This window comes from Juglans microcarpa x Juglans regia, chromosome 1D (genome assembly GCF_004785595.1).
Source record: "Juglans microcarpa x Juglans regia isolate MS1-56 chromosome 1D, Jm3101_v1.0, whole genome shotgun sequence".
NCBI lineage: Eukaryota > Viridiplantae > Streptophyta > Magnoliopsida > Fagales > Juglandaceae > Juglans > Juglans microcarpa x Juglans regia.
The window spans coordinates 19,537,055-19,563,846 of record NC_054594.1 but is presented as its reverse complement, the minus strand read 5'-3'; positions in this window follow the sequence as shown (position 1 = coordinate 19,563,846).

Below are 26,792 nucleotides of genomic sequence, written 5' to 3'. Positions count from 1 at the left end.
CAATAATATAATACTACTTGGTTTGTTTTCACAAACTATCTCAACTTATCTCATCTTATTTTATCTAATCATTACAACTTTCTCAAACTCGCACACAAAATATAATAAACAATTCAACATTTTCAAATTTAAAAAAAAAAATTATATTATAACAATATTGTATTAAACTTTCAACTTTTATCTTATTTCATGTCATCTATGTAACCAAACGAGCATTTTTGCTAAGAAAGACATGTATTCATCCACCTACTTCTTCAACTTATCCCCAACACCTTTTTAGATGTTCCTTGTGAAATAACCTATGTGATTCACATAAACATTTAGACAGACTCCAGGAATTGTTGGAAGATAAATACCAGCAAAAGGTTGGAGCTTTCATATCAAAAGCAAAACGGTAAAGGTCCAAAAAGAACTCAGGACTCCCATGCAAGGCTGCGTTTGGATGTTGAAGTGAGTTGAGTTGAATTGAGTTGAGATGATAAAATATTGTTAGAATATTATTTTTTAATATTATTATTATTTTAAGATTTGAAAAAGTTGAATTGCTTATTATATTTTGTGTTGGAATTTGAAAAATTTATAATGATGAGTTGAAATGAGTCGAGATGAGTTTGACTTCCAAACGAAGTCACACAAATTTATAATCAATTATAAAGGCACATGCCAGCCTGTAATCTGAAAAGTGTCTTACCAAAACATAAACCAGTCCCTAAACAAAATGTAATGGTCGCTCATTAATCATTTGAGAAATGCTTTGGCCATAGAAAGATCCAACAAAAGTTACCATATAGACAATTGATGTTTAGAAAAAACCAGCACCCAAGATTATCACTCATCAGATGGACTTACAATCTTAGTCACATACACGGTCGTTTTGTTGGGTTCTAGTTACACATTGGTATAACTATTAATAAACAAATTTCAGAGATCGACTTTTCTCTTTTTCTCTTCTTTTTTGGGTTGGAAAAGCAGAATGGTTTTTTGATCTTTTGCAGTAAATAGATTGTTCCTTTTGTTTGTTTGATGGATTACTTTCAAGATCTATGGAATGAACATTCGATTTTAAAAGCTTTCTTGCTTTATATTGTAATTTAATAAAACCACGGTTTACTTATCAATAAAAATGCACCCTTCGTGAAAAATGATTGTTTTTAATGGGTCTTATATACTTTGTTCGGTCAAGTATAAGAATTATAGCTTTCTATTGTTTAGTATGCTGAACGTGTAGATTTAGTAGTAGATGGTATCTCGTTGAAGGGAAATTAACTTGATAAGTGTATGGAAGTTTTTAATCCAAAATGTAGATGGCAAACTATTAATCTAATGAAAATGTTGCAAAACAAGCAAAAGAAAAATCATACCTTCAGAAGAGCCCACTAGTAAAATCCTGTCAACAGACAGATTCTCACAGACCCACTTGAAGACATGACCAACAATCTCGATTTTCGATAACCCAGTGAGAGAAGGCCTCCCACTTTAACCTCCTAGCGGCTCTCATGTCAAAGGTCACGGCCTTGTAACCTTTCTCTCCCAGCCCAGCTGATACTTTTTTCAAGAGGCCCTGACAACCACCCAAGATTGAGTATGGGTGGACGAGAACCACCATTATTTCCTCTCCTGGTGTGCAAACTCCAGAGGCCTCAGGGCTCGTGTGGAGCTCGATTCATCGCGGGTTTAACTTTGGTGGACTCTAGAGCCTATTCTACGGTTTGACTTCCCATGGGAAATTCGATGGAATCGGCAATTTTGCTTAAATTCATATTAATACACGTGGAGGGAGATCTGAAGCACTGTACTCTAACTTTGACAGTCTGACTCCGACTATAATATTGTATATATTTTATAAAATTATATATTTTTTATACATTAATCATATATATTATATATAATTATAACTTATTTGGTTAATTAAATTTAATAATATACTAGTATAAGCAAATTTATTGTAAAATAATATACTTATACTATAATATAAATAGACTAAATTCACTAATAATAATTTAGTATATGTAAACACCATACTATTAACTATTACTACTATCTAACACTAATATATAATAACAACTAATGTATAAATATTAATGTATAATATCATGTAATACTAATTATATAATAACTAATGTATAATAACATTTAATATTAATATATTGTGTATAAATACAAATATAATAACATGTAATACTAATATATAATAACTAAAGTATAATAACATATACTAGTAATGTATAATAATCAATGTATAATAATATGCAATACTAATGTATAAATATTAATATATAATAGCATATAATAACATATAATACTAATGTATAAATATTAACATATGATAACATATAATATTGATGTATAATAACAATAACCTGTACTAGAAAAACTCTTTGTAGCGGTCCATCCAACATTGAGGCATTAACAACCCTCCAATAACACTGCCAAATCAGCAATTTCACAGAAATTACAATAGACTCATTAAACTAGACGATAAAACACATCTTCTCCTCACCCCTTCAGAAATTGATTTTTGAGCCCCATTCAGAAAACCTTCGCACACCATAGTTCCTGTCGCCCACTGCCGCACGATACTTCATAAGTTTTTCGTTACCAATTTCGTCGCCTCGGGATTGTTCTCTCTCTCAACAGCAGGAGAAAGGGAGCTCCTCAAAGGGCGTTAAACCACCAAAAATTGAGTTGGTCAAAGACTCGAACACATTCCATGCACCATCCCTCCATCTTCAAATAGTCCTCTAAAAGAGCGTTAAACCACCAGAGAAGAGAAAGAGAAATTAAAATACACTTACAATTTGCTTCAAATAGTTTTCTAAAAGCTTTCATGTATAGAACACGTTTACAATTTGCTGGTATTAACAAATTAATATAGAGACTTGCAAGATGATATTTTTATAATATATAGAGATTTTCACTCAAACTAGGAGACAATCTTGGGTATAAAATAAACTTAATGCAATTTTGGGCATAAAATACACTTGCGATAAAACACAAGCAGAGAAGGACGTCGATCTTGGGCATATAAGAATAAGTCAGAAACATACATGCAGGAGAAGGCAATTTGGGCCGGGGGGAGGGGGGAAAGCTCACTGGAGAAAGACGATGCTCTGGAGAGGAGGCTTGCGGTGGAGAAGGTCGTGCGTTGGTCTGGAGAAGAGGATGCTCTGGAGGAGATTTTCTTTCCATTTGAGAAAGGGACGAATCAATTTAGGAATTTCAAATATGATGTGTGGCTACATGAGGATTAATCTGGAATGTCTACGTGTCGCTCATATATTGGGGCTGTTATTTGGGATATAATGGACTGACTGGTTTTAAGAGTTTCTCTTTATACAATGATTTATTTTTTCAATTTTGGTTATGTTTTAATAAAATTGAAATTGAAAAAATATTTTTTTAAAAAATCGAAATTTGGAAGCTCAACTCCGATTAGTGAAAACTCAAGATTGTCAAATTGAAATTTCAAATGGGTTATGAAAAAAATCTAATAAAAAAGTTCAAATCTGACTCCGCTCCGACAAGTCGAAGTCAGAGGCTATGCAAATTAGAATCAGAGCCGGAAGTTGGATTCGACCTCTGATAAAGTCGGAGTAGGAGTCGGAGTCGAAGGTAGAGCACTTCGACTCAGACATTATCCGTCTTCAGCCCCACTTTCAATAAGGGACATGAGGCAACGTCGTTCGGAAGAGAGGCAGAGTTAATAGAATGGCACAATTTGAGTATCTAGTCTTTTAGAAGATATTTTCTTTTATTGTTGTTTAATTGTTGCCACGTATAGGGGAATATTCCATAGTTTGTTCGAACATTCATGATATATGAGAAATCAGGAAAGAGGGAGAATTATTTTGGAAAAATCTTGTAAGAACCCTGTTACAGTGGAGGAAGGATTTGCCTTGAACAAAATCCAACTTATCAATACAATCATATTTTTCATTATCTCAATCCATTCCTAACTCACAATTTGATTTAGTTTTCCTGTTCATTTCAATTACAACCCAACTCCGTAATAGCTGGTATTAGAGAAGTTGATTCTGATGGTTAAGGCTACCAGTTTCAACCAGCAGGAGGAGGCTTTGCAATGCCAAGTAGAGAACCACAAGGAAAGTCTGCAAGCGATCAAAGAGAGGTTAGATCAATTAACTGACATGATGAGATCCATTGTGGCTAACCAAACAATAATAACTAATAGAGAATTGTTTGTGGAGAATGCTAAGGGCCATGATAATAAGTGCATTACAACCAGATGGGTGAGGTTAGACTTTCCCCACTTGGATGAAGAGAATCCTGCGGAGTGGGTGTTTAAAGCTAATCAATATTTTGAGTTCCATCAAACAATACCTGCACACAGGTTGCTTATGGCTTCCTATCACATGGAAGGTGAAGCCATGATTTGGTATCAGGATGCATTTGAGAGTGGGCAGTTCATTAATTGGGAAATCGTCACCCTAGCCATTCAATTAAGGTTTGGACCCACAGCCTATGACGACTCCATGGAAGCATTAACTAGGCTAAAACCAACATAAATTATAGCCTAGTATAAGGCTTAATTTGAGGCACTTTCTAACAGGCTTAGGGGGTTATCAGATAATCATAAGCTAAATTGTTTCCTTAGTGGGTTGAGGGATGAGATCCGCTTACCTATAAGGATGCTAAACCCTATTAGTATGAGTGTAGCATTTGGTTTAGCCAAGATACAAGAAAAGTACTTGAGTAGCACACGAAAAGTCTCGAAGGCAGTTGGATTAATGCAATCACGGGAACTTCTAGCCCCAACACCATGAGAATCTTGGGAAAAGTCACCACTAAGAGGATGGCGATATTGGTGGGTTCAGGAAGTACTCACAACTTCCTAGACCCATTAATCATTCAAAAAACCAAGGTGCCAATTGACAGTGCTACAAGGATCTCTATTAGAGTTGCCAATGGAGAAATTATCAGGAGTGAAGGCTTCACCAGGCTCGAATTAAAAATCCAAGGTAATAAATTCTCACCAGTTTCTTATGTATAGCCGTTGGGAGGGTGTGATGCATTGTTAGGAGTGGAATGGTTAGAATTTCTTTGCGCCATAACGTGGGACTTTGCTCAGCTAACTATGGAATTCCAGTGGGAGGGTAAAAAGGGTAAACTTAAAAGGCCTCAAGCTAAAAAAGTCAACTTTTGAAGGGGAAAACAAACTGGTGTTGTCTTCAGTTAGTAAAGTAAAAGGGTTGTTAGTTAAGCTTATGTCTATGGAAGTGAATTTGGAATGGGGAAATCAGCATGTTGAAATTGCTAAGCTACTTGAGGAATTTCCCAGTGTCTTTCTTGAACCTGAAGGGCCGCCACCTAAGAGAGCCTATGACCACAGAATCACACTAAAGGAAGGAACTCTACTAGTATCCACCAGGCTCTATAGGTACCCTCACTACCAAAAGGTTGAAATTGAGAAGATAGTGGCTGACTTACTTAAATATGGGGTGAAAAGGCCCAACACTGGAACCTTTTCATCTCTTGTTCTGTTGGTGTGCAAGGCAGATGGAAGTTGGCGACTATGTGTTGATTACCGTGCCTTAAATCATGAGACTATAAAAGACAAGTTTCCTATCCCAATTATTAATGGACTGTTGGATGAGCTCTATGGGTCTAGGGTATTTTCCAACCTAGATTTGGGGTCAGGTTACCATCAAATCAGAATGGTACACAAGGATATTGAAAAGACTACTTTTAAAACTCATGGGGGCCACTATGAGTTTTTGGTGATGCAATTTAGGCTCACCAATGCCCCTTCTACCTTCCAAGGGTTAATGAACTCGATTTTTAAGGCATTTTTAAGGAAATTTGTATTGGTATTTTCTGATGACATATTAATCTATAGCAGGAGCTGGGAGGAACATTTAGGCCATGTGAGACAAGTGTTGCAGACCCTCTAGCATCATAGTCTCTATGCCAAAAGATCTAAATGTTAATTTGGGGTGAATGAAGTGGGGTATTTTGGTAACATCATCACTTCTAATAGGGTTAAGGCAGATCCTGCCAAAGTGGCCTCTATGCTAGAGTGGTCATTACCTTAAAATTCAAAGTCTTTAAGGGGCTTTCTTAGGCTGACAGGATATTACCGAAATTTTATTAAAAACTATGGATTTATTGCGGCACCTCTCACTAATCTATTTAGGAATAATGCTTTTGTATGGGATGAAGAGGCAACCAAGGCATTTTATGAACTGAAGCAAGCAGTAACTCAACCTCCAATTTTGAGGTTACCTGACTTTACATTACCATTTACTATAGAATGTGATACTAGTTGTGGGGGAATAGGGGCAGTACTCATGTAAACTGGACAACCAATAGCTTACTTGAGTAAGAGCTTAAAAGGGAAGGCCTTACTACTTTCAACTCACAAAAAGGAGTTGTTTGCCCTAGTCAATGCAGTGCAAAAGTAGAGGCCTTACTTGCTAGGTTAATCTTTTGTGGCTAAGATTGATCAGCAGGCTCTCAAGTTTTTATTAGAGTAGAAGGCTGGAACTGTAGCCCATCAAAATTAGATAACAAAACATAAGGGATATGGCTTTATCATTGAGTACAAAAAGGGGAAGGAAAACCGTGTGGCAAATGCTCTCTCAAGAGAAAAGGGGGGGGGGGGGGGGGGGGGGGGGGGGGGGGAGGATGCATATACACAAGGATCCTTGGCTATGATTACTTTTCCAACACCTTTTTAGATTGAGGAACTCAAAGATAGTTATTCCACTTCACCCGAGATGAAGAATCTCCTTTCTAGGCTAAAGAATTAGCAGGAGGTACCAAAGGGGTTCACTATCCATCAAGGCTTGATAGTTAAGAAGGGAAGAATGGTGATTGTTCTTGGGATAGCTTTTAAGGATAAGGTACTGCAGCATATACATAGTGATCCTCAAGTTGGGCACTCAGGATACCTAAAGATCTACCAAGAAGCCAAGAGAGATTTTTTTTTTTTTTTTGGGTAAGGATGAAAAAGGATATTAAAAAAATGGTTAGGGAGTGTGATTTGTGCCAAAAAATAAAAAATGAGAACCTGCCTCCAGCAGGGCTACTCCAGCCACTTCCCATTCCTCAACAAACTTCATAGGACATATCAATGGATTTTATAAAAGGCCTACCCGTGTCTTAAGGGTTCAGTATGGTATTGATGGTCATTGACAAATTCACAAAATATAGGCATTTTCTAGCCCTATCCCATTCCTATTCTGCCCAAAGGGTTGCACATTTATTTTTTGATGAGATTTTTAAGCTACATGGGCTGCCAAAGTTTATAGCCTTTGACAAAGACCCTGCATTTTTAAGTTCATTTTAGAAGGTAGTATTTAGTTTGTAAGGGTCCAGTCTCAATTATAGCTCAGCTTACCATCTTCAATCGGATGGGCAAACTAACACTCTAAACAAGTGCCTGGAGGGATATTTGAGGTGTTATGTAGGGAGTATGCCAAAGGGGTGGTCTCAGTGGTAATCTATGGCAGAAAGGTGGTACAACACCTCTTTCCACACCTCCACAAAAGTTTCCCCCTTTGAGGCCTTATATGGCTACCCACCCCTGAGATTCATTTCCTATGTGCCAGGAACGACAAAAAGTAACTTTGTAGACCTAGTGCTAAGAACCCAAGAGCAGATAAAAGAAATTGTCAAGGAAAATCTCAAAGAAGCTCAACACCGCATGAAAACTTATGCTGACAAGAACAGAACATAAAGACATTTCGAGATAGGGGATTGGGTGCACTTACACCTTCAGCCCTATCAGTAGAAAACCATGGCCTAGCGCCGCCAATTGAAATTGGCCCCAGGACACTACGGTCCATTTCATGTGGTCCAGAAGCTGGGAACCATCGCCTACAACCTAGATCTGCCAGCATCTTCACCGATTCATCCAGTATTCCACATTTCCAACTTGAAGAAGAAATTGGGAGCACAAATTCAATCGATGCTGACGTGACCACCAGTTAATATCTTGGGGAGGTGCAACCCTAGCAGAAGGCTATTTTAGACCGCTGTCTCAAGCCTTTTGGCTAGCGACCATCACATAAGTCTTGATTAAATGGCTTGGGGTCTCTACTGAAGACACGAGCTGGGAGCTTTTGGGGAAATTACGAGAACTATACCCACATCTTGTGCGCACAGTTCTCTAAGTGGGGGAGATTGCTTTGAGTTCAGAGTAATACACATGGGGGATATGGGAATATCTGAAGCACTGTCGTTTTATTTGCTTTCAATAAGTAAGGGACATTAGGCGATGTCGTTTGGAAGAGAAGCAGAGTTCATGGAACGACGCCGTTTGAGGATTAGTCTTTTAGAAGATATTTTCTTTTATTGTTGTTTAATTACTATCATGTGTAGGGGAATATTCCATAGTTTGTTAGAACATGCGTGATCTATGGGAAATATGGGAAAAAGGGGAATTATTCTAGAAAAATCTTGTAAGAACCCCGTTACAGTGGATGAAGGACTTGCCTCAAAATCCAACTTATCCATACAATCATATTTTTCATTATCTCAATCCATTCCTATCTCTCAATTTCCTCTTCATTTCAATTACAACCAAACTCCATAACATTTTTTTTTTCTCCAACAAATTTGTATTGAAATTAAATGGAGAATACAATAGGTGAAGAGAAGGGACATGACAAAAAATTATTTATTGAAATTACAGTGCATACAACATAAAAAATATAAAACGGGCAATGGCATCAATGAATTGAACCCAAGTTCTTATTCCTTGACCAAGTTAACGAGGATACCGCTACAATTGTGATTATAAAATCCAACTAGTGGATTTGTAGAATGTGGTTGTAACTCGATTTCACGAAAGTGGCACTACAATAGTCAATTCTAGAGTCGTTGAAGAAGACCTTTACATCATTTTCCCTACATTCTCGATTATAGAAAGCTTAAACATAGCCGGATAACTAGAATTGGAATAGATGTTTGATGGCATTTGGGAGGAATGCACGACGAAGCTGGTATATGAGCTACATGCGCTGGCAGAGATTGGGAAAGGGACCAAGTTCCAAAGGATCTGATAGTGGTGAATCCAAGTGTGCCGCACGTGTGGTGGTGGGAGGCCAAAAAACAAGCTAGCGCATCAAAATGGTTATACATGATAGTGGTTATACATGCATAGAGAGAACCGTTTTCACAACTTGTTTATAATTATGATTTAATTTGAGCTTATTTGTTTTTTTTTTTTTTTGAATATGTTGTAAAATAGTTATAACAATATCATTACTTAGTAGAAATAGACTTCATTTAAATTTGAATTCCAAAAAAGTTACGAAAAGAGTTGTCTATTAGTTTTCTCAAGTTAATTATAAGAATATCATTACTTTGTAGAAATACTAACCTCAAGACCTCTCTCTCTCTCTCTCTCTCTTATTGTTCTATTACTTTTCTAGAACAAAGCTACCTTCAAAGATTGGATCACTTCATTTATGGCACCTTCCAAGGCAATTCCTCCCACATGTGCTAGGTCTCTTTTGGTCCCAATCAAATAATTAATAGTTTTGCAGTCTCCAATTTCAGATTTTCAATGGTTGATATGCCATGCACAACGTCTGAACAAAGGAATAATTCATGGGATATCATGCCGGCATGAGGGTTCTCAATCTCCTGTAGTCTTTAAAAAATGTAACTAATTCACTTTGAGTACCTCCTAAAGCATTTATTAACTTTCACTACAAGAGATTGGCTTTTTGGAGACAAAAAATTTCGTCTCAAAAAACCCAAAATTTCGTCTCTATTTTGTCTCAAAAGTTTTTTGGAGACGAAAATCAAAAGGTTTTTGGAGACAAAAAGTTTTTGGAGATTGGGTTTTCGGTTCGTCTAAAAAAAATCAATTTTTAGTGACGAAATTTGGCAGAACCAGTTGAAACTGTTCGAACGAGACTTTTTTTTTTTTATACAAAAAAATTTTGTCTCAAAAACCTGTTCGAATGGAAACATTTTAGTTCGAACCGACACTTCCGTTCGACCAATATGAAATTTTTATTCAAACCAATAACCATATTTGATCTTGTTCGAACAGAATTTATGCATTCGAACGAATAAATTTTTCAAGTGACGTTTGTTCGAACATAAATTATGTCCATTCGAACAGACATTTTATTTTCAAAAATTTTGTCAGTTCGAATGGGGTTTTGCATTATAATGTTGTGCGAAGAAATATTTTATTATTCGAACGGATGTACGGACTATATTTCTCGATTTCCGTTCGAATATGTTAGATTTTGTTCAAATGGATTTATAAATAGTAATTCTTTGTTCGAACGAGTTATTTACCGTTTGAACGATATTAATCAAACAAATAAGAATTTAATTAAAAATACCATACTAATATTACATAAATTGTAATTAAAACATCAATTGTTCAAATGTTTGTGAACATCATAACATTAAGGCAATTAAAGAAAAAATAAATTTTAAGATTGTGGTGTTGGTGGTAGCATAGAGTTTTGGGACATCATTGACTAGAACTGTTCAAATATTTTTAGGTTATTCTATTGCAGTCTCTCTTCTACTCTCGCCTCTAAATCCGTTGCTTGATCTAATCGGGTCAGCAACTCTTTTTCTTGGACCTCATTCGTTCTATCTCAAGTGTTGCTTCCTCCAATTCCTTAGTCTTGTCGTCATAAGATTTGGCTCGAGAAGAGGAGGATCATGATGACTTCATACAACGTCCTAAGCCCCTCAAATATCCAAAATGTGATCCAAGAAGTTGAGAAATGATCTGAGTATCTGTGGAGCCCCCAAATCCCCCTTATATAAATACACGGGGATCGAGACATCAGGATGGTGACAACACTGTCACACATCCCAATGAAGTGCCAGTGTATGTATATGCAACAGTGTACAAATAAAATAACTCAGCGGATAGTCAACTAAGTACCAGAATTTATTTACAATCAAACATCAGTAAAAATTTAAATAGCAGTTATACAGTCATCCATAAAAATATATTACAATAGTTTTCAAATAAACAAACGAGTGATCCCAGATCACTCCTCGGGCGGAGCCGTCTCCTCAGGCTCGCCCTCCTCCTCCTCATTTGCATCAAAATCTGCGTTATCACAAAATGGTATCGTAGGTAAGTATGACCCAAAATAACAACGTAATATAAAATGTATTAAATGCAACTAACATGCATGCACATGAAAAAATATGCATTTTACTCAACACATTATTTTCTCCAAAAATAATTATTTCAACACACGCCAAAATCCCATTTTAGCCCAAAATATCCGTAAAACATTTTCTCAGAAAATGATTTACCCAGAAATCCAACTCGTACTATTTTTCTAGAAAATAGTGCATTAATTCTATGTGCACCATGGCCTCCCCTATGGACCATCCGCACATCCTGGCTTCGTAGCGGTGCTCAGTTCCGGGCCCGGCTCGTACATGGCCAAGCACCCACACTACACAACGAGCGGTGCTCAGTTCCGCGCCCAGCGCGTACGTGGCCAGACATCCTCTAGTCCCCGCCAGCAGAAGGACCACGGAGTCGGCACGAGACCATCTCGTCCCATCCCATTGTCGCCCGGCGACAACCCAGGAGACGTTACTCAGTATATTCCGCTCCCGAGTAACCAGAAGAGCTCCACCGAGTTAATGCCCCATCTCGGCTCTGGGTCGTGATACACACGTACCCAAAAATATTATCACATAAAATCATAGCTTTTCACATCACACATGAGCATGAATGCAATGCACGAAAACTCAGTTTTCTTTACAAACATAATCATGCATGAAATAATAATATGAACATGCACCAACACTGATCCAACATCCATCCAGAACCAATCCCAACAAATCCAATCAAAACAACTCATCAACAACCAAACCAATTAAACCAAACCAACCAAACAACTCCAATCACAAATCCATCTGACCCCCAAACTGCTCGGACTCAGTCCGGCATGCCAAATAAATACAGTGAAATGGGTTAGTGTAAAAATATATTTAAATTACGAAAGTTCTTTGGAGAAATACTTACAACGCTATATAATAATTTTTCGAGGATCACGGGTGCGCTCGAAGTGGAAAAATAGCTGTTGAACAATATAAAATACATTGTGGCCGTGCGTTACAGATACCCACTTTTCAACGGTGAAAAACGAAGACCCAAATTTGATAGAGTAGGACTTAGGGAGGTCGGTGAAGCTAGTGGTGGTGATGGTTTGCCGTGGGTGGCGGCGCAGGGGTGTTTTTAGGCCAAAAATGTCCAAAACGAAAATGGAGTTGGATGTGCTTCACCAGTGACGAATCGGAGGTGGGGTTGGGTCCAATGGGTTGCTAAGAGGTCGATGATGATGTGGTGAAGAGATGGTGGCCGGAGGTAGCGCGACGACGGCGCAGTGGTGCAAGGAAGGCCGCGACTTCAAGGGGTTCGTGGTGGCTAACGGCGGCACAAGGGAGGCTGAAATTGGAGAGGTGAGGTCGCCGGCCGGTGGGGAGCATGATGGGGTGGGCGGTGTGGCGCACGGCGGCGCGACGGCGGCGGGCTGGGTGAAGAATGGGTGCACGGCGAGAGAGAAGGAGAGAGAGAGAGAGAGAGAGAGAGAGAGAGAGTTGCGCGCGGGAAAGAAGCCAGGAGAGAAAGAAAAAAAGAAAAGAAAAGAAAGAAAAAGGAAAAAAGAAAAAAAAAAGAGAAAAAGGAAAAAAAAAATGTAGAGAAGAAATGAGGTCTAATCCTCACATCTTGGGTCACAAAAATGATCTAATGGAAACGGTTTTAAAACAGCTAGTGAAATAAAATATTTCAAACACAATGATTATAATTAAAATAATTAATTAAACCCAATAATAATTAAATTTAATTCGAGTAGAAATTTAAACAAACAACAATAATTAATTTAATAAAGCGCTAAAAAAATAATTTTCGCAAACTAAAAATCATAAAATAACCCAACTAAAATTTAATAATTATGAAGCACGAGAAATAATTTTTGCATAAATGAAATTAATTCCTTCATTAAAAAGACACTAAAATACGGGGTATTACAGTATCGTTGACAGATGATTTAACAGATGGATTCGCAACAATGTCCTTAAAAGATATCATCTTGTCCTACAAAAATAAAAATATTAAAGTTAGTATAAATAACAAAAATACTATTAGACAATAGAATTAAATAAATTTAAACTTACGTAATATGCCTCTACTTCGGGACTGGTCCAAATACCATCACAATTTTTATGTGTTTTAGCATACAATTGGGTAAGATCATAGTCAGCAGGACTTTCTTCTTTCTGCAAAAGGAAAATCTATATTAGAACTTAAATTAGAAAAGTGTATTATATGTTAATGTTTAACGGGGACGAGAATAACTTACCATTTTTTTAAACAAACGATAAAAAGATCGAGAACCCGTATAATAGTGTATCATTAATTTTGATCTATTTACTTGGTTCACAATGCTCCATTGTTATAAAAAAATATTAAAAAAATATTATATCTATGTTTTTAATACATGTATCATACACTATTAGAAAAATAGCAGTGAAATTACCTGATAACCGGGATCTTCAAACATATCACAAACCTTCTCCCATTCGTTTAGTGACATTGCTTGGAATGGATTTTGGCGCGCCTATATTGTAGTACTGAACTTTTTATAGTGTGTATGGTATCAACCTTTGTACCTTCAGAATGCTTTCGACATCAGTTTCTCAACCGTTTGTCGATTCTCTCGCCGGCCGAAATTAAGTTCAAACTCTTCATTTAAAAAATTATAAACAATCACTATATAAATACAAAATAACTTTAAATTAACATGTTATATTGTTAGTTGCTTAGGATGTAGCTTATTACCAAGCAGCAATTTTTTATGTGGTTTTTCAGATTTTGGAGAACTTTAGACCGAGATAATGTAGCAATCAGTGCATATGTGCAAGTAAGCGTACCAACATAAGAAGCAATCCACGCTACCGAATCTCCGGAGCCACTAGTGTGATAACCAGGAATGTTAATTTAATTTTACCAACTTAACTTAGTTTTTGTATGTAGACATCCCTTGTAGTGTCTCAACCTCGACGCTAGCTTACAACAACTATAATATACAGTAATTAAAGCATATAATTTAATTTAATTTAATTTATTTATTTTATAGATATATATTACTTAAAATTGAGCATAAAATGTAGTATTTAATTTGATAAAATACATTTTTTCGGGTCTGGTGATGTTTACCCACTATTGATGGCAGATGAATCACACGAGGAGTCGATAATGGATGGAGATGATGCACGTATTGCTTTGCGTTTAAGAGGCATAGCTGTTTGAAATTGTAACAAATTATTATTCGAACAAACGTTACAAATATTTATAAGAATAAAACTTACAAAAATATATGTTTGAAATTCATTTACTATCAGTTTTGCTGGACCAGTTGCCCTCATCCTTAATAAAAACTTCAATTGATTCATCTTCTTTCGACATTTCACCCTCAGTTACTTCAGGTTAAACATCTTCTCTACACAATGGAACCATGTCATATTGGCTTAGATCAACAAATAAATTGATGCCTGATTTATTTTCTTGATATGCTTTTTCATCTGCTGGACTATTAACTTTTTCATGTGGTTCGTCTGCCTATTGAATGTAATCATATACCTTTCTTAGTGAAAACTTCTCCACTACCTGCCATGGGCTCCCATACTCTAGATCATCTAATAAAAAATTTTATTCGTTTGGCAAGAACGAAATAATCGTCCTCATACCATGTGTGAGATGTATTAACACTCACAACATATTCATCGTTACGCACTCTCAACCTAGGATTTGAGACATCCCACCAACTACATTTAAACAACTAGACCATATATCCCCCCACGTGCTTTAACAATATGATATCTTCCACAATTTCGTAGAAGTTAATGTTATCATCCTTATGACTTCCTGTGACTACGACCCACAATTTTGAATTTTCCTATATTATTCTCTGTCAACTGTGTGAAATCTATATCTACACACCAAACATCCTGAGTATTGGATGGCCCTCCTGGACGGACCACAAGCCAGAGCATATAGCTGATGAGATTTTTTCTGAATTTTCACCATATTTTGATACAACCTACATTAAAAAATATTATTATAGTTATATTAATGCTAGATAGAAATCTGTGGAGTTTAGTGATATGTAGCTCGTATTATTATAAGATGGGGCTTTACAGTAATACCGTATGTTCAAACCAAGAGGCAAATTCCTTCGTGCGTCTTTTCTACGTCAACTACACCATTCGTGCGAAGTAGTTGTATATGTTCGTTGCGCATGTTCATGTAACTATTAATTTGTAACAAGTAATACTATATTATTATACATGAACTTAAATTATATACTATTAATTTAGAGGCTCATTACTAATCTCAAGTAGTGGTCAATCTCTACACAGTTATTCAAGACATACTATCGAGCTCTTTTAAACTCTCGCCCACATAGGTCATAGCCCTCTTGTGCGTCAATGGGATGTACGGTCTGAGAAAATACGGTAAATGCTTATGAGACTCCTATTTGTCCAACATCATAATTTTGATCAGGTCTGGTGAATCTAGTATCAACCCCATGGAAATATATTGAGCAAAAGGTATGCCACTCATTATCAATGTATGACTCTGCAATTGAACCTTCAGGACGAGCTTTATTCCCCACAGATCGCTTAAGTTTTTTCAAAAACTGTTCAATTGGATACATCCATCTATACTGAACCGGGCCAGTGACTACCTCACGAGGTAGGTGTGTAGCCAAATGAACCATTACATCAAATAATGAATGCGGGTACAAACTCTCCAATTTGTACAATATCACTGTAATGTCAGCTTCCATTTTTAATAATGCATCAACTTTCAACGTTCTACTACAAATATTCCTGAAAAATCCCCCTAATTCTGTGAGAGCTGAACAAATATCTTGAGTAAGCTTTCCATGCACACTAACTGGCAACAGACGCTGCAGAAATATATGACAGTTATGACTTTTAAGACTAGTTATCTTCCAATCATGTGTTCGAACACATCTTGACATGTTTGAAGCATAACTATCGGGTAATTTGATTGCCATGAACCAATTACAAAATTTCTTTCTCTCATCATTTGAAAGTATATAGCATCCAATGGGCATATAGGCTGATGACCCATTATTTTGTAAATGCAACTCCGGTCTTATCCTCAAATCCTTTAAATCTTTACTAGAGTTAGCAATATCTTTTGTCTTCTCTTTAATTGACATCAGAGTTCCTAATATATTCTCACATACATTTTTCTCAATGTGCATAATATCTAAATTGTGGCGCAATGTCAAGGTGGAGCAGTATGGCAACTCAAAAAAAATACCTTTTTGTCCAATTCAACTTGACTGCTTGTCTTTTAAACTTTTGTATCTTTTCCAAATCTGTTTTATGAAAATCCACCAACTGCACGATAATATCATTCCTAGATAACTCTGATGGTGATGACTTGCGCTCTACCCTTCCATCAAACATCGCTCTATTTGAACGACATATGATCATGTGGTAAATATCGAGGGTGTCCCATAAAACGTAATTTCCTACCATTTGTCAACCACTAAAATTGTGTTTCTTTATTGCAAACATGACAAGTCATTTTACCTTTTGCACTCCACCCAGACAAGTTTTCATATGCTGGGAAATCATTTATTGTCCACATCACTGCAACATGCATCTTGAACTCCCGCGACGAGGCGACATCATATGTACTGACACCCTGATCCCACAACTCTTTCAACTTGCAATTAGTAGTTGCAGATATACATCTAATTCATTCCCTGGTGACCTTGGCCCTGGTATCAGAAAAGTCATCATAAAATACGGATCATTCATACACTTCCAAGGTGGCAAGTTATAGGGCATTAATATGACAGGCCAAGTACTATGAGAAGTGCTCATATTGCCAAATGGATTAAAACCATCCGTTACTAAACCAAGACGTATATTGTGAGGTTCTTTGGCAAACCATGGATACTTAATGTCAAATTTCTACTATTTTAAGGAATCTACAGGATGTGAGAGAAAGTTTTCATTTTGGACTCTTTCTGTATGATGCCAAGACATATCTTTCGCAATCAAGCGGGATGTAAACAATCTTTGAAGTCGAGGAATTAATGGAAAATGTCTTAACACTTTCTGGGATACATTACGTTTATCGGATGTCCATATTGACTCATGACACACTAGACATGAATCAAATTCTACATCTTGCTGCCGGGAGAGAACACAATCATTTTTACAAGCGTGGATGATATTATAATCAAATCCTAGCACTCGCTTCAATTGTTTCGCTTCATAAAAATTACGGGGTACTACGTTATCCTGAGGGAGATCCTCTTTAAATAATTCTAGCAACATGTTGATGGTCTTGACAGAAATACGACAAATAGACTTAATATAGAGCAACCTCACCGTGAAAGACAACTTGCTATGACGGGTGCACCTCTCGTACAACTCTCATTGTGCATCCTCCCATAGTCTTCCGAAGTTTCCATCTCCCTCAAATGATTGTGTAGATGTTCCTTCTCTATCCCTCGTCCCAAATATTCATGCACCCAGATCGCCTAACATTTTAGTTATATCATCTCCATTATCATCACTGTCATCATAAGCATCCACATTAATTCCGTTCATGTCGATGTCGTTACTCTCCTCCATTTAATTGGACTAACCGCTAAATCTAACTCTTTTAGAAAATGGTTCTCCATGTAAAACCCAACGTGAGTATTTAAGATCAATTCTATTTACAAATAAATGATCATCTACTACCAGCATATTATAAGAACTAAGCTTTTTGCACTTTTTGCATGTACGTCTTATAAATCCTCAACTGTCAGCACTCATGTAAGCAAACTCTATAAAAAAACTTCACCCATTTTGCATATTCCTTATCGCCCAAGTCTATCTCCCAACAGCATACAACTCTTATCCATCTATAAAAAATCAAATTCATGGGATTAAACCTATCAACAGTATATTACAATATATGTGTTTAATTACTATCTATTTTTAAGGTAGTTGGTCATAACCTATTTGAGAGACTATCATCTATATTGCATATATACTCAGTCCAAAACTCTAATGTTAATAAAAATTTCGGCAGCATTTTCTTACAATTCTCCAAGTATGCTAGTCACGATAAGTCATCAACCCTATTCATGGGCCGAGAAACATATGAACCACATACCTGAAAAATGTAAGAAAATGCTAAAGCAAGATTTTAATTGATTAATACAGAAGTTTTAACTGAATATATATGTCACATAGATTATTGAATCCCAAACTGTCCACTTTGGACAATTCAAGAGTTGTACCCAAACATTCTTTAAGAGAATATTTGGCCATAACTCTCGAAATGGTCTAAGGTTTAACTGCATGTAAAAATAACTCTAAAATCTAGAAGCTAAGTAGTAAACCAATCATCTTCTAAATCACATTTGAAATCATAAATACATTGCAAAATTACATTACAAATCACTTATATTATTATTATTATTATTATTATTATTATTATTATTATTATTATTATTATTATTATTATTATTATTATTATTATTATTATTATTTTATAAGAATAAGTATATTTTAAGTATTAATAATTTTAATTAGAGTGCAAAAAGAGTTTTAATTATACATTATAGTTTTTTAATTAAATAATTTATAAGAATATTTTAAATATTAATAATTCTTATGTTTATTATACTTATAAGTATTAATAATTTTAATTAGAGTGCAAAAAGAGTTTGGTCCTGTTCGAACTCAATTTTAATATGTTCGAACAGAATTCTGTTCGAGTAAGAATTCTGTTCGAACTAACAGAATTCTGTTCAAGTAAGAATTCTGTTCGAACTGGGTTGGTTCCGTTCGAACTAACATCATAGTGTTCGAAAGGGACCAACCCAGATTCTAGCCATGAAACAGAGCAAAAAATTGAACCACAACATCCAATTTTCACATACATAATCTCAATAGAATACATTGCATATGAGATTAGACAAACACAAATATGCCTAAATATGATTATTAAATAAAAAATATAAATTATCAAACCACTAAAAATTAGAAAACTTACCTCAAATTTTCGCAATCCAATAAAAATATGAATCCACAATACCTATATATGCATAAAACACATTATAAAAAAAAAAAAAAAAACCCTAAATCAAGTGCAATAAACAAAAATAATGTCTACTTGAAATACAAAAAAAATATAACAAATAAATAATTTGTTACCTCTTCTAAACCTCTCTTTCTCAAGAATCCCTTCTCCCTCACTAACTGTTTCTCTCTCTCTCTCTTTCTCTCTCTCCGAGCAACTCAGGGAATGCCAAAATCGCCTCTTCCAACTCTGCCTCCAAACAAGAATACCAAAATCGTAAAAATGAACCGACAGTATAGGTTTATGAATCTGTGAGCAAAAATTTCAAAAAGATGCCAAATTTTGCCGCAATTTAATTTCACTGCCACCATTGAAACGGGTAATATAGTAATTCGAACTAATAAATCAGAATATTCATTGCCATATTCTTCAATCAACATGTTCGAATGGGGATTTTAACGTTCGAATAAGTTACTGTTAAGAGTATTTTGCACTAAATTTCATTCTAAACACATTCACCGAGATTAATCCGTTCAAACGGGACTTTATTCTGTTCAAACTAATATTTGTATTATTATACTTATAAGTATATATATAATTATAATAATCTATTATATATAATATTAATATAAGTATACTATATATTAATATAGTATTCTTAACATATTATATATTATATAATAAGTATTAGTATTATAGTATATAGTTACTATATAGCTATTAATATATTAATAGTAAACTATATATATAAACTATATATATAAACTATATATATTAATATATTAATATTAATTACATAATATACTTAATATATAATATAGTAATCTATAATAATAACAATATAATTTTTAATAGTAATTTTATAGTAACTATATATAATCCTTATATTATACTTCTAACTATACTTTTTACCTTATTATATAACTTATGATAAGTGTAGTTATCGTAGTAATTAAGTTTTTTTAATTTTTTAAGAAGAGCCGGTAGCTACATGTCTAATAGTGGCCCCGTCCCAAATTTATTAATCTGCTTTCACTTTTGGCGAATGAATACCGTAGTTACAAACCAAGTATTTGGGAGTTTACAAATATGAAATAAAAAAGCCTCCCAAACACAAAACAAACAAAGCCAAAACACAAAACCAAAAGCAACAACAAACACTAAACGGGCCTAGAATAAAAACCATCTAAACAAGCCTAAAGAAAAAAACAGAAAAAAGAAACTTAGGTACGTATAGAAGGCAACCTTGCCTTGTCGATCCTAATAACTCCCTTTAAAAACCTCGGCAAATGCTGGAGATCTTTATAAATAACATTACTTCCTAACTCGCCTTGTTTAGCCAAAAAATCAGTCGCTTGATTACCTTCTTTGAATTGATATAAAACACGGATATCCATTACTTGCATTTCAAAAATAAACTCATTCCAATAGTCTCATAAATACCAAAGAGCGCATTTCCCTGTCTGGAACCAATCCATAACCAACTTGGAATTACTTTCAATAATTACATTGAAAAAAGATAGTTTTACTAGTAATTAATAGCAATTATATATACTACTTACACTATAGTAGCTATATCATACTTATACTATATATACTACTTATTAATACATAGTTTATATTAACTTGTATAGTTATCATAACTTAATACTTATAGCTATATGGTAACTATATATACTACTTACACTATAGTAGCTAGTATAATACTTACTATATATAGTACTTATTAAGACATAGTTTATATTAACTTGTACAGTTAACATAACTTATAATAGCTATACCTATATAGTAATTATATATAATACTTACACTATAGTAGCTATATAATGTTATAGTTAATAGAATAAGTATATTACAAATAATATATTAAGTATATTAAATACAAGTATTATAATACTATTATTAGTATTATTTTTTTAATTTTGTACTTTGTAATATTAGTATTATTATATATTAGTATTAGTAATATAAATAGAAATATATTAGTATAATTACCGTTCGAATAGATTTTTTTATTGTTCAAACCAGATGTCACGTACATCATATACCCAGTTCGAATAGATGCGAGCAAACTCTCCAGTTCGAACACTATCAAGCCGAGAACCCCTTCACATCTTCGCCACTCATCCGCCACAGATCCGCCGTAACAAGCCCACGTTCGGACTTCAATGAGGTATGGATTTGCCCCGTCACATTTCCTATTCTATTGTGGCTTAATTTGTTCGAATGGGTTCCATTTTTGGGGGGAGGGGGGGGGGTATGGATTTCGAATCCATTTTCGTGTTTTTCGCCAAAAGAACACTAAAATAATCGGTAGAAATGATGGAGCTTCACTCCTTAATCATTTATACTGATTAAAACAAAGTATACCATCTAGATTAGAGATTTTGGTTCAGGTCTGAGTCGACTCAGCCATGTCTATTTGGCTTGTTCCCATTTGAACGGACTCTATCACGTTCGAATGCTCAATTGCCAAACAGACATGTTTCTGTTTGACCAAATTAATTTCTTTCGAATGAACACAAATTGTCTGTTCGAATAGAGATTTACCTAGTTTGAACTATGAAGTTACATTACACTGGTTAGTTCGAACAAAACATATTTTGTTCGAACGAATTATTTCAATTCAGTATAATATATTATAATTATTCAATTATATAATAATACAATTATTTTAATTATATTCTTACTTTCCTTATGGTTAAATAGTATACTAATGGCATCTAGCAGAAGAAAACGTGCTAGAGATCAAAACGGCCAAAGTAGTGGAGCAGTTCATGCTCAGGAGATGAGGCCTATACTTGTTGAGCGGGATATCATTTTGGCTGACTTCTGCAATCTTTCATGGGAGGGACAGAGCATAGAGTCCATCATCACCGATCAGGGATGGACATCGATCTGTCAGCAGTGAGGGACTGCATATCCAAAAATGGTTGATGAGTTTTACCGTACCATGGGAGAGCAGGACGCTAAAGCTCTATGCTACAGCTTAGTGGTTTGGAAAGTGACCATTACTTTCCCACTCAGCATTATTGCCGAGTACCTTGATCTCTCGCTCGAGGTCGGTGCATATCCTGCAGCGATTGTGGCACGGACACCCAGAGCAACGGCTGCACCATTTGATTCGGAAACACTGGCAGCATCCTTATTGCCAGCGCCGAATGTAGAGCGGATGCTAGTTTGGATGACAGTGAGGATGATGATCTACTGGATGATAGTCTAACAGACAATCAGGTCTGCCAGCTTGTGCGAGACCCTTCAGCTCCTCCATATGATGGGAGTAAGGTGATTTGACAAGCCGACTGTATAGCATTTTTCAGAATTCTTAATTTGATTGTTTAGTATAACATAGATTCTGAAAAACACAAGACTAATTTTGGGATCGATCGAGCCGGATTTTTGTTACGGATAACACGTGTGACTCTCTTAGATTCTGCTTGGGATCGGACAGACATCTGAAGCATCGAGACATGCAACACATAGTTACCTGCCCCCGTTCATGACATATAAGATGCAATGTTCCTAACATGCGTCTAGGATTATACAATATTCGCAGCGGATAATTTTTCTTTTTAGCAATACTATGCACCAAACTTATAATATTCCAAATAGTTAAAACATAATCCATGCATACCTAACAAAACAAGCATCCACGATTACAACATGAGTCTCAGAAGACTGTAATCTCAAAACAACGGAGACCTGACTCCATAATTACATTGTCAAAATACACTATTGGGTTAAGTCGTTGAGTAACTCGTGGAAATCAACTAACGATGCCTGAATACTGTCCAAAGACTTAACTATGGAGGCAAGTGTTGTGTCTACGGCGTCTAGTCAACCTCCTCCAGTCTGCTAGTGTTTGCTCCTTGCTCTGATCCTGACACATCACCTACCATTTGGGAGGAAGGGTAGTTGGGACTACCATAGTGAGATTTGATTACAAATCTCAGCAAGTTAACAGGAAACTTCCATACAGGTTAATGATGCATGTATGGCAGTAAAAGTATAAATGCATAATTAAAATCATAAGTAAGCATAACATAACTTGACATACAGTATGGCATAAATGACATAACTTGAACTGAAACTGAAACTTAGCTTAACGTGACATGACATGTACGTGAACTTAACATATAACATGGACTAACAATATAGTATGAACGTGAACTTGAAACATAACATAGACTTGAAACACAGCATGAACGTGAATATACATAATTTGAATATGAACTTGAACATAACATGAACCTGAGCAGTACATAACATAATCGTGAACTTGAACATGACATAACATGAACGGAAACATAACCTGACACGAACATGAACTTGAAACATAGCATGAACGTGAACTTAAACATAACATAACGTGAAACATGACTTGAAAGTGAAATACATGAACTTGAAATCTTATTCAATAGGCTTAATTAATAAAAGTGACCATACGGGTGCCACATGGATCCCCTTAAGTCGTGTGTCCCTGTCGATTACCGCATCACAACACATGTGTCTATACCAGTTGTGAGTGCATTAATACATACTTCACAGTTGCTATGGCCCCACGTATTCTACGTGTCACAATCGCTATGTCTCACGTAGTGTATGCTCCACAATTGTTGTGGCCCCTTGAATTGTTTGTGCCACACTTGCTGTGGACACATGTAAAATAAAATGTGGCTCCATTGGCGTTAGTGCCTGGCGTGCTCCAGTGACCAGCTAGTTAGGCCCCACTCGCAGTCTGTTGATTGTACTTCATCAACCCAGGAAATTTCATACCTATTTAGACACTCCAGTGTGAACAAATGAGTTTTACTAGGATATTACCCTATCTTAGCGCTTAGGATCGTGATTGACATGAATAACTTAACTGACATACATGGCATTTCATAACGTAATGTAACATGAATATGACATAAAAGACAGAAGTCCTAATGTAGCGTAACGTGACATGAATGTAAGATGACAGACGTGACATATTTTGAGATATAAATATAACAGACAACATTCCATAACATAACATACATGTAACAGACAATATTTCATAATATGACATACCGTATAACAGACAATATTTTGTAACATGGCGTAACATGTGACAGTGAATATTATATGATATATGTAATGTGACATACATATAACAGATGGCATATGTAATGTGACATACTTGTAACAGATAGTAACATGAGACAGAATATATTATGTAACATATAAGATTTTCGTGACAAAATAATTCGTGTAATCGATAAACATGTGATGACATGGCATGTCATCGCATATACAAAAACATACGAACATAAACTGTAGTTCATTTACCCATCACATATACATAGTAAACTGATAGTAAGTTAAGAGTTAACTTACCTCAATTGTCACGTTCTACGAGATTAAAGCACAAAACACGAGGAACGGTAAGAGGATATTCTAAAAGTTAGAAATTTAATTACTAACAATTAGAAATGTGAAAAGAGACAACTTAGAGTAAAATTATCATTTTACCCTCTACATATGAAGAAATGACAATTTTACCCATAACTTAAGGATTTCACATTCTAACTCCAAAAATTACAAAAATTTACATTCCTCATGTAAATTTTGTCCTAAACTCAAATATCAACTCAAAAAAGTTTAAAACTATTCAAAACTATATAAAACTCACTATGGTCGAAATATTCATTGGCCATTTCTCTTGATTTTGGTTGCAATTTCTTCTATCTTCAAAACTTATGATTAAACCAAAATTTTGTAACAAAGATCTTCCTATCCTAAGTTTAAAAACACACTTAAAATATCCATTAAGAAAAAGCTAATCATCAACACTAAACTTTTTGTAAGAAGAGCCAAACTTTTTAACAAAAAGTAAATCCTGAAATCACAAGTTTTGACCTTAATAAAAACATCTCCAAGAATTCCAAAAAATCAAATATTACTTCTAACATATTCATAACATCATCCTAAGATCAACCATGCTTTAAATCATCAAACAAAAGTCACTAAAAATCACAAAACAATACTTGGAGTTTTTGGTTTTATACTTAGTCCAAAAACAGAAACGTTTCTCTCAACTAACTTTGATCAATCTGTTGATCCATGGCTTAAAGATAAGTGATCTTCAAAGTACCACATCAAATGGTTTAAAAATTTGTCTTAAAGAAGATCCAACCATCAATCTTAAAATCACATGGCTAAAACTCAATAAAACATAGATCTAACCCAACATCATCAAATCTTAGGCCTAACCAAAATCTTCTTACATAGAAAAATCATATCTTTAAAACTAATACTAAATATCTTCAAAATAATATCCTAACATATATATAAGAGGCCTAAGATCATCAAATAAAAATATCAAAGCCCTTGGAATAAGATTAAACCACGAAATATTCAAGCTTTCACAAAACAAAAACTATTTTTCCACTTCCAGTTTTCAAATTTCTAGATCTAAGGAAATCTATCAGAAAAAACTTTATTCATACAACAAAACCTCAATGAACATTCATAAGCACATGCTAAAAACACTCCATAAAATCTTCGAACCAAGATATATCCATTAGCTTAGTGAAAAATTCCAAAACATAACATAATCTCCAGTTTCATGCCTAGAATGACCTTTCCATGGTTAAAAATAATTTTGACCAAACAAATTAGCATGAAATGAGACTAATAAGATATCCACAGAAATTACACTCAAACATGAACAACTTTTATGAAGGAATCATCATGCAAAAATACTGAAAATGGGTCAAAAATCCCACGCAAAAAGACCCATAAATCTGCCCAAGAGAGCTCTTTTGAATTTCTCTCTAAGAACGAGGTGAAGAAGTAATGAAAGAGAATGAAATGTGTCTTGCACGACTTCAGACTTTTGGAGGGGGAAGTTATTGGCTTGAAAGACCCTTGATGGAGGTGGCTATGTGACATAAGGTGGAGAATAGAGAGGAGCAAGGACTGCCTAGAGCAGCTATGAGATATGGAGGTTGATGGTGTGGATTTCTCCTTCACATCAAGGTACTATTGGGTGCAGCCAATGGCAGTGAATGGTTTGCCATGCGAGGGAGGAAACTTTTTCAAGAAACTTTGCCAAGGTGGCCAAATTCGTAGGTCTTGGTGGACCTCAATCAAGTGGACTTCAATTTGGGGTTTCAAGGTGGTTTGGTTAGGGTTTGAGATGCTATCAAGCCCAAATCCAATTTTTCTTGGCCCAATCAAATTTTCAAGTTTTAAAAGGTTGGATAATGATATCATAAGAAGGGTTTGATTAATTAATAGCATGTGGAAGTGATTTAATCAAGTGATTAAACACAATGATGGAAATAGGATTAAAAAGGGTTTGGAGGCTAGCTTTAGGGTTTGGAAAACCATTTAGGGTTTCAATTTCAACCAAGCTTTTGGGGCTTCAATTGGATTCCAACCATTTAGGGTTTCAATAGGATTGAAATCCTTTTTGGTCTGACACAATTTGATTGATCAAATGAAACAAAGGTTACTTAGGTGACATGATCTCACACCTTGATTTCCTTCACAAATCTATCTAATGGTTCCTCATGGTGCCAAATATCTAATATTATTCACTATGTGTGACTACGATCTTACCAAGTGTCCAAATAAAACTTCTCTAACCTAATTTGGACATTCCACACTGTGATTTTAAAAACACTACACTAGATGCGCTTATCGAGGTTACTATTCACTT